The sequence below is a fragment of the Nicotiana sylvestris genome, chromosome 10, assembly GCF_000393655.2.
Source record: "Nicotiana sylvestris chromosome 10, ASM39365v2, whole genome shotgun sequence".
NCBI lineage: Eukaryota > Viridiplantae > Streptophyta > Magnoliopsida > Solanales > Solanaceae > Nicotiana > Nicotiana sylvestris.
This window is the reverse complement of record NC_091066.1, coordinates 60150632-60161528: the sequence shown is the minus strand read 5'-3', so window position 1 is coordinate 60161528 and position 10897 is coordinate 60150632.

The following is a 10897-nucleotide window of genomic DNA, read 5'->3' as shown; positions in this document are numbered from 1 at the left end:
ATTATGCGCAGGCGATGGATTTTGGCTGGTGTCCGGTGCATCCGGATTTTGTACGATGATGTTACCTGCATTAATAAGCTCCTGAATTGCTTTCTTCAACCTCCAACACTTTTCCGTGTCATTCCCCAGAGCATCTGAGCAATATGCACACTTTAGAGAAAAAATCACATTTCAGAGGGTTCGGCATTTTTATCTGAAACGGCTTTAGCATGCCCACTTGCTTCAACTTCTGGAACAGACTGGTATATGACTCTCCAATAGGGGTGAAAGCCTTTTCTCATTTCAGCAACTTCTCGTTCCTAAACGCCTGATTTGGCCTAGAACCTGGCCTAGGGAGTTTCTGGTATGCTCGTGGGGGTGGATAAACATGTTGCGGAGCTGGGTATTTGGAAAATGGAGTCTATCTTTGGGAGTCCCATGGAGAGAAGTAACATTGGGGAGGGTCATCTGGTGCCCGAGGATATTCACAGGTATGATATTCACAGGTACGATATCGGGGCAGCTGTTATAAGCGGGTAGAGATGGGGAGTATGGGGGATCATCCGGCATTGTGTTTGGGGTTTGGGTAAGGACAGAGCCCAGGAAGCTAGACGGTGGTGGGGGTGGTGCTCTCCCAGTCATCCATGCCTGATACATGTCTGTCACATGCTGTCTCAACATTTTAACCTCTTCCACCAACCCGTCGACCTGTTCAACCAGCTGCTTTTGGGTATTGGTACCAACCCACTTGGTTCCGTTGTTTTCTGCCATTATATTTGGTGTTGGAAGGGGCGTTACCTTAGAACTACAAACCAACCACCTTTCTCAAGTGACATGCCAAAATTAAACCATCATGTTAGCGTTAGGGCATTTAACACATTGGTAATCGCACATTTGGGGAATGAATGCACCTAAGCAGTTGACAATTTCTATTATGCATTTGTTCGGCTGCTTGCGTCATCCCGGCCTTTTCCCTATTTCTAATTGCAAAATATCTCTCTTTTCTTTTCTCTTCTTCTTTTTTTTCTTTCTCTTATCTTTTTTTTTCGTTCCTTCATTTGCTTTCTTTTGTTCTTATTCTCTCATTCCCTCTTACTTTGCCGCTGTCCCTTTCTTTTGGTTTCTGTTTTCCATCATTTGTTTTTCTTTCCTCTCTTGTTTTTTTCCCCTTTCTCAGCTCCTCTTTTTTTTTTTTATATTCTAACTTCTTTTGTCGTGATTTTCTTGGCTTTCTCATTTTCTCGCTCTTTTGTTTCTTTTCTGTTTTTCTTTTATTTTCTTCCCTCACTCTTTTTGCTTTTTCTCTTAAGGTTATGGTCGAATCCGATGAGGATTGCCTACGTATCGTGACCCCGTACGAATCAGACCGAGCGTAGTTCGTGCAAATAAAAGGTAAACGACAATAAAATATTTTTGGAATTTTCATAATAAAACAAACTTGATTACAAAGGTTTTTTTTTAAATAAAAAAAAACTGACCCTACTAACAGACTTTGACGAAAAGACGACCTACAGACTTGAAAATCAAACATACTTCATACTTTAATCAAAATAATTACGAACTCAAAAACCAACGGCCAAATTCCTTTCCCTATTTTCCAATTTTAACCAAATGTCTGTTTTGCAAACGTGGCCTCTTCCCAATTTCACATGAATTTTGAGAGGATTATTTTATAACACTTCACAAACTTGTCCATCCTTTTACGAGAATAGCCTTTTGACAACTGAAAGATACTCTAGGGCTATTTCGGCAAGAACGGTTTAAGACGCCGCCGAAACTGGATCGGCTTATTTTGACCAAAATCCAAACGGTATTCACTTGACCAATGACTCTTTCTCTTGTTTTTCAAATTAAAATAAAAGACCTGGTTTTGCGAACACGGCCTTTCAGTACCCCGGGGACGAAGATTTTAAGGCTGTGTGGGTCAATCGGCTAAAATCTAAAAAGTGACTCAAAAGGTGGCTGTTTATTGACACAAAAAATAAAAATTTTGACATTTTTTGGCTACTTTTGCAAAGGGAAGGTTGGACCCGATGAGGGTTGCCTACGTATCTCACGCCCTGTGAGAATCAAACCTGCGTAGTTCGGGCCAAGAAACTAACTATATTTTTGAAAACAAGGCTCTTTCTTTTCATTTTCCATGGCAAGACAAACTATTTTTCCTTTTCTATTTTTTGAAAGCAAGACAAAATAACGACTCTCCTTTTTCTTTTTCTTTTTCAACAAACAATAAACAACCTATATTGTTTTCCAAACTAAAACAAAGACTCTTTTTCTTTTTTTTCCTTTGCTTTTTAGTAAAACAAACTATTAAAAATAAAACATTTTCCTTTTTCCATTTTCTCAAAATTTTGGCAGAGTTTCGACAGTATTTGGTCATTGGTTTTTCTAAAATAATCAATTGACTCCCTAACTGCTATTTCTCTCATTTTATCTTTTCCTTTTTTTCTCAATTTAACATTCCCGAGATTCAAAAGTCGGTAAACATGCCGGTTCGGAACAAATATATGTACAGAACAAGTAGGATGCATCAGGATGGTCTTTTCATTTCAGGTTGCTAGCCCTAGACGGACCCAACCCCTGTGTTGAGTCCCCTAAGTCAAATGCAGCATGATGCAATTAAGTGCTCCTACTAGGGATCCGGCATGAAGTCAAGTTATTCTAGGTTCAAAACCTGGGTATGTGTTCTAAACAGTGCACCCGAGCGGACAACTCGAGTCGAGGAGGGGGCAGTGTACCGGGGACCCGCGAGATCGTCAGGCTTTGCAATTTATCCGAGCCTCTTTTTTATTTCAGGGTATGACACTAACAGAATAGGGAGTCTCAACCAGTAAGCACATCCCCGGAGGTGAGAAGAGAAGGGTTTCAGCACAGTTTATATAAAGTTCAGATAATATCAAAGCAGTAAAGCATTTAGCACATTTAGCATGAAACATGTAAGGAGATTAGATAAAGCCAACACAACAATTATTCTAAGCTCGAATTCTTAAACCCGAAACCGAAGTTCTGGGTAAAAGTCCCCAGCAGAATCGCCAGAGCTGTCACACCTCCTTTTTACCTGTACCCGTGAAGGTGTACGAATATAGGAGTTTTTCCAGTTAAAGGACAATCGGAACGAGATTTAATTATTATTGTTCAGAGTCGCCACCTAGGAGATTAAGGGTGTCCTAAGTCACCGGTTGAATCCCGAACCGAGGAAGAATGTGACTCTGTTACAGTCTACGAACCAGAAATCTGAGTAAGGAATTCTGTTAACCCGGGAGAAGGTGTTAGGCATTCCCTGGTTCCGTGGTTCTAACACGGTCGCTTAACTGTTGCATTTGATTTTATCTGATTTTAATAAATGCTAGCTTATGTGCCTTTTATTCGTAAACAGCTTTTTGTCATCGTTTATTTTAAAGGAATCACGACGTCGTGAAAACGCGCTTCGAACCACGTCACAATCAATGCACTCGTGGTCGTTTACACATTTCGACTCCATTGAGATTTGGATTTGGGTCGCATCAATGCGCACCCGGATTTAAAAATTGTGTATCACAACTATGTCACGGGAACCGTACCCGTAGCTATGACACTTTATTTAATTATTATTCTACAAAAATATTACGAATCGCGTCACGGGAACCGTACCCACGATCTATAACATGAAATTTCCTCCATCCCTTTTTATTTGTTGGAGTCAGGGATAGAGAGACAAATTGAACTGCTAATGTAATACAAATAATTGCCAATTGGTAAACAAAATACGAAAGACCAAGTTCATCTAATGTTATAGCCAATTGGTCTATTCCATTTGCAAGAAAAGGCTTGTAATTAACGTCATTTTCGTTATCCAGTAAACTATTCGTTAGTATAACGGAAAACTTTACCATGACTAGTAGCAAAACACATCTTATACATTGTAAAACGGCTGGAAAGTACGTAACCTAGAATTAATGAGATTCTTCCTCAAAATATCACAAGTAACAAAAATTCACATAAATCTTCACGTTGAATCATAATTATAAGAAATACACGAAATGAACACAAAGGGCGAAGAACAGGAACTTTCGAACCTCGACGAACTCAGAATGACAAACAACGACCTCGAATGGAACAAGCAACAACGAACAGAGCTTCGGACAGAAAAACGGAATGCTTCGCCGGAGCCTCAACGAAACTCGACCAAACCTCTTCGAACTCGGCTACGATGGACACCTCGGCTCAACTTCTTGAACTTTGGACTGAAATGCTAGACTTCAAAACAAGGTCGAGCAGCTCGCCTCCATGAATTCCGATATGTGAAGAAAAATCGCAGGTTGAGGGCTGGTGGTTTCCGGCGAGGGGTTGCCGGTGTTCTGGGGGAAAGGGTTCATCGAAGAGAACGATGTAAATGGGTGGGGGTCGTGCTTGTATAGTTCTACTTTCGCTCTGGTTTGCTGAAGGAAAGAATAAGCGAACAGGGGGGGGTCGTTTGGAGAAGATGATGGTCGGGGGGTCGTCTGTGTTGCGCAGCTTTTTCCAGCTGCTGCTCGTACCAGCTTCTTAAACGAAGAAGCTTTCTTCGTTTTAGGTCCGCAGCTTTTTGTTTTTCATTTTTATGCGCAGCCTTTTTTTTTGTTCGTTCCCCCCTCCTTTAGTTTTAGGCTTTGCTTCATATATATAGGTCTAGGTTAGTGGTAGGGTTTTAGGTTAAGGGGTATGAGCCGAGGAATTATGGGCTTGACAATTGTGGGCTAGGTCCAAAATTAGGCCTAAAGATGGGTTGCTCGAGCCCAAGCTCTATTCTTTCGCTGTAAATGAGATTAACAATATGGGCCCATTTGTTAATTATTCCTACTATTCAAATAATTATTAAAATAAAACTAACCATTAAAACAAATTTATTTTTGGTATTTTCAAATATCATATTAAAATAAAAATATGATACTACTGTTGTGTATAATTTTTTAAGATTTTTTTTAGATTAAAAATGACTACAAAACATTAATGAACCTATTTTTTATGATTTTTTGTTTTCTTGTAATAAAATAAAGTAAAAGGGTCAAAATTACTTAAAATATCTATATTATGCCTAAATTAAATATTTTACGCTAATATATAAAAAATCTTGGGGAGGGTCAAAAATCACATGTCTACAATATATATAATTTAAGGCCCTTGGTCTGCTTACGTGGCATCTCTCAATCCCAAGAATTACATTTATCTCATTTCTCCTTTTTTCGCCACTTTTTCGTTTTCGCCTATTTTTTCCGCTTAATGGCTGGGCATAATTTGGTAAATACCGATTTACCGTACTGAAACCGAAAATTTTGATATTTAGTATACAGTATTTTAGTATTTGGTTTATGTTTTTAAAAAAATTGGTATTAGGTCTGGTATTTCATATTTTAAGAAAATACCGAAATACCGATATCATACCGAAATATATATTATATTACACAAAACACATATTATCAATTATAACATAAATATAAAAAAAATCTAAAATTTTACTTTCCTTTATTCTCAAAATTCATCAATTAACTCCAAACAAGTAACAAGACATTTCTAATGATCAAATATTCTTTTATGTATAATTTTCTCTATTTGGGTCGATATTTGCTAGTTTTGGACAAAATATTTGTCAACAAACATTTTCGGTTTTGTATTTTTGAGTATTTTAATTAATAGTATTAGAGTGTATGGCTTTATGCACCGAATAAACCAAAATCGAAAGGAGAAAAATCGAACCATACCAAATTTAATTAGGTATGGTATTGATATAGAATTTTAAAAAACCGAATATCAAAAATATCGAACCGAAATATCTAAATATCGTACTGTACCGACGGACGAACACCCTAGCTTAATGTGCTTAGCATTTTTATCTCTCTTTTTTCCACCAACAGTCGCTTCTTAACTTTTACTCGCTTACCACGGCCGGTTCCATTAACCGTCACACCTTTCCTCTCTTCCCCTCCTTTTTTTTTATTGTAATCTTTTCTCTTTATTGTATATGCATCAAGAAACCTTCCCACTTCCGATGAAAATCCAGACCTGTGAAGAACTTTCTCAAAGATCCTAGGTTTTTACCCCTTTCGATGAAACTGTGAAGAAATTTCTCAAAGATGGTAGGTTTTTACCTTTTTAGCGTTATTATACGTCATCCTTAGCCATCCTTCTCTTCTTCACTTCTTCAAAGGTATTTCCACTTTATTTTGTCATTAGTGGGGACAGAGTCTGGGACTAAGTATGAATGAAGATATCGACAAAATTGTTCGATTTCAAATGATGGGTAAATTCCTTCAAGAACCTAAATTGAGTCTTTTCTTTTTGTGTAATTTTTTGGTCGTACGTGTGAACTAAATGCTCCAGTTCAACTAAGATATTTGTATCTTTCATAAGTATTTTAAAATTTGCCACCAAAACTGATGACTAAGATATTTGTATTTTAAAATTTGCAGAGAGGAGTAGGGATGACAAACGGTGCGGGGCGGGCGGTAGCAGGGTAAACCCGAGTAAACCTGCGGTTTCAACCCGCCCCGCCCCAAAGTATAATTTGATGTTTTCAAATCGCCCCGCCCCGCGCAAACCGCCCTGCATATTTCTTTTTTAAATTTTTCTAATTTGAGAATATTATTAAAAGATACCATACTCCGATGCATCATAATTTATATATTCTTCTTTTTAGAGAAATTTTATGCAATTTTTCTTCTTTCGTTGGTGTTAACTCCACCTACATTTGTGCGTATAGAGAAATTTATGCAATTGGTTTTCATTACTGCCAGTCTGCCATGTTAATTAAGCTCTTCACAGAGATATCAAATGTTGCTTTTCATTTAATTTTCTAGATGTCACATATTGATCTTTGCAACTGTAGAAGCTCGTGACACATTTGTTTCCTTTCATTTTTATGTTAGCTGGCTCTAATCTTTTGATTGATAATGAAGGAAATCTTAAGCTTGCTGATTTTGGTTTAGCACGGTCATTTTCTGGTGATCACAATGCTAATCTGACAAATGTGTATTTATATGCGTTTCTTACATATTAAAATCTTGACCCGCAACCCGCCTCGCGTTTTAAAAAATATATATATATATATATATATATTAGAACCCGCCCCGCTCCGCTCCGCCCCACACCGTCCCATTGCCATCCTAGAAAGGAATGAATATTTTTATTTTATATTGTTTTGATATAATTCCTATTACAATTTTTTGACTCATTCTTCTCATTCCACAAGTGAGAAGAGAGAAGTAAAAGAACGAAGCTTCTTGAAGAACTAGCACCACATTGCACTAATGTACTTATGATAATATTCTTTTACTTGCTCTATTAATTTTGAAAGGAAATATACATAACAGGAAATAGAAAAGACAAGTTCATCAGTTCAAATAAAAGTAATCTTTACGCAAAATATATATGTAAAAATAAGCAATAATAAACGGAAGAATGAAGGTGATTTTTACTGTTTGCAGATTCACCCATATTTTTGTGTGTGTGTGTTTGGTTCTGTTCCAAAGGATTTTGAAAGTTTGTGACATTATTAGGAGCTATCTTTCCTCGTTAAATCCACCATTATTGACTGGTGGTTAAGCTCGACTAAGAAGAAAGAAAATGAGGATTGTGAGTGGAAGCTTCTGGGTCAGTTGTAATTTCTGTGTATTGAGAGAAAATAGATCTCATTACAAAATGAAGTCAATCCTTTTCTGATATATACATGTGTATATATATTTACAACTAACTATCTCCATTTAATTATCACTAACAACCTTCCTAATTCCGTTATAACTAACCATTAGCAACTAACTACCAATAAGCTAAAATCATTGCTTGTCACCTAACAGATAGCCTTAGTTTCCAGCTGTCATTGCAGCACTTCAACACCCCCTTCAAGCTAGATGGTGTGAAGATATTCAACAGCCCTAGCTTGGATAACAAATGATAGTGCTGCATACTTCCAAGCCCCTTTGTCAAAATGTCTGCTTCTTGCTCTTCTGTTGGCACATACTCAGGATGTACCATTCCTTGCTGCACCTTCTCTCTTATGAAATGGCATTCAACTTCTATGTGTATTGTTCTTTCATGAAACACGGGATTGTTAGCTATCTGCATTGCTGCCTTGCTGTCTGTAAACAGTTGAATTGGGGCATCAATATTGACTTATAACTCCTTAAATAAACCTAGTAGCCATATAAGTTCAGCTACTGTCAGGGCCATGCTCCTGTATTCTGATTCTGCTGAGCTTCTTGCTACTGTGTTTTGTTTCTTCGACTTTCAAGCTAACAAGGAGTTCCCCAGCTTCACCAAGTACCCTGTTACAGATTTCCTTGAATTTGGACAGCTTGCCCAGTCTGCATCACAAAATGCTCTTAAGGCTGTACTTTTTTCTGTACTCATCAACACTCCTAATCCTGGCTCATTTTTCACATACTTCACAATTCTGTAGGTTGCTTCAAGGTGTGACTTCTTAGGGGACTGCATAAATTGACTCAAGGTTTGCACACTATATGCTATGTCTGGCCTGGTTAGTGTCACGTAAAGCAGCTTCCCAACCAGTCTTTGGTATTCTCTTACATCTTCTAATGATGTATCATCACTGAGTTCACAGTGCTCATCATATTCAGCAGTGGTAAGTTTCTTGTTCTGCTCCATTGGAGTTAAGGCAGGTTTGGAACATGATAATCCTAACTCTGTAATTAGCTCCAAAGCATATTTTCTTTAGCAAAGCAAGATTCCCTGTTATGACATGCACACCTCTATTCCTAGGAAGTATTTCAAAGTTCCTATGTCCTTTATCTTAAAGCTATTTTGTAAGGTGTTCTTGGCTTCTTGAATGAGACCAACATCATCACCTATAATAAGAAGGTCATCCACATACACAAGTATTATAACTTGTCTGTTGTGTTTCTTCAAGATGAATAGAGAATGATCATGTTTGCTTTGTTTGAAACCAGCGTGTAGGAGTGCATTAGTGAGCTTGAGGTTCCACTGTCTAGATGCTTGTTTGAGGCCATATAAGGATTTGAGTAGTCTACATCCTGTGTTCCCCCCTTGGCTGCCAAATCCAGGAGGCAACTGCATGTATACTTCTTCCTCAAGATCACCCTGGAGGAAGGCATTGTGAACATCCATTTGAAACAATGGCCACTGATGCATGGCTGCTAAGGCAATGACAGTCCTGATGGTTATCATTTTAACCACAGGAGAAAATGTTTCTTGATAGTCCAACCCCTCTTGTTGACTGTAACCTTTAGCAACTAATCTAGCTTTATACCTCTCTATTGTTCCATCTGATCTATGCTTGATTTTGTATACCCACTTGCAACCAATGAGAACCTTGCCTTTAGGAATAGGAACCACCTCCAATGTGTTGCTACTGACTAGTGCATCAATTTCAGCTTGCATATCATCTATCCACTTCTGAACCTTCATTGCCTAATGGTATGATGTAGGTTCAACATCTGTTGATATTGCAGTAAGGTAACCTTGATAAGCATTACTTATTGAGTCATACCCCATGTAGTTGGACAGCGGATATTGATAGGTAGAAGAGGAAGGTTTCATAGTTGGACATATGTAATCTTTGGTCCATACTGGTGGTTTGGACCCTCTGCTGGTTCTTCTGAGCTGCCTATGTGATGTTTCCTCATGTGGTATCTCAATAGTTTGGATCTCCTCGGCATCATTGCTAGATAAGTCATCCAGCTGAGATATTGTAGCATCATGTTCAACATGTAGTTGATCTAGTTCATGATTAGGAGTCTGCATTTCCTGAATAGAGTTATGTTGTTGTGGAGCTGCATATTGTTCTGTTGCATGGTATCCGTTTGCTTCAAAAAATATTGGAGGTACTTTTCCTTCTTTCAACATCAAGAATGGGAACACGTCCTCTCTAAATGTAACATCTCTGCTGACAAAGAACTTTTTGTCCTTGAGACTGTATAATCTGTATCCCTTTTGAGATGTGGAATATCCCATATGGACAGTTGTTACTGCCTTAGGCAGAAGTTTATCATGCTGCCTGGTAATTGTAGCAAAACAAAGACACCCAATGACCCTTAAGTGCAGTAGTGAAGGTGGTGATTTGTGAAAAACCTCATATGGTGATTTTCCATTTAGTACAGAAGATGGCAATCTATTTATCAGATACACAGCTGCTAGGACACAGTCTCCCCAGAAATGTAGTGGTATACCACCTTGGAACCTTAGTGTTCTTGCCATCTCTAAGATATGCCTATGTCTCCTTTATACCACTCCATTTTGTTGTGGAGTGTGTGGACAACTACTTTGATGTAGTATCCCATTATCTAATAAAAAGGCTGTACATTCAGAGCTAAAAGATTCAGCTCCATTATCAGTTCTAAGGCATTTAATATTATGGTTAAACTGCACATTCACCATCTTGATAAAAGACTTTAGAAGCACAAGAGTGTCACTTTTCAATCTCATTAAGAACACCCAAATCATTTTAGAATGATCATCTAGAAGTGTCAAAAAATATCTATTTCCATTAGAGGTAGGTACTTTGTAAGGTCCCCAGATATCTATATGCACTAACTAAAAAATTACTCCTGCTCTAGTTGTACTAAGGGGAAAAGGTTTCCTAGTTTGTCTTGCTAATGGACATATAGTGCATGTATTGAAGTTGCAATCTATAGGCACCTTGTTCTTCATGAATGCCAGCTGCCTCATCACTCTTGCTGGTACATGTCCTAGCCTTCTGTGCCATACATTGTTGTCTGATATAGCATTTTCTGCCAAACAACCTCTAATCTGTTGTTTGAGCTTATTTGCACTTGATCCATCTGGTAATAGCAAGTAAATGCCACCCTTTTCTTTAACAATCTCCCTCACTTTCCCAGTGTATAGGTCCTGGAATACACAGAATGATGGACAGAAAAGTGTTGAGCAAAACAACTCCTTAGTCAATTTTGAGACTGATAGTAAGTTGTAC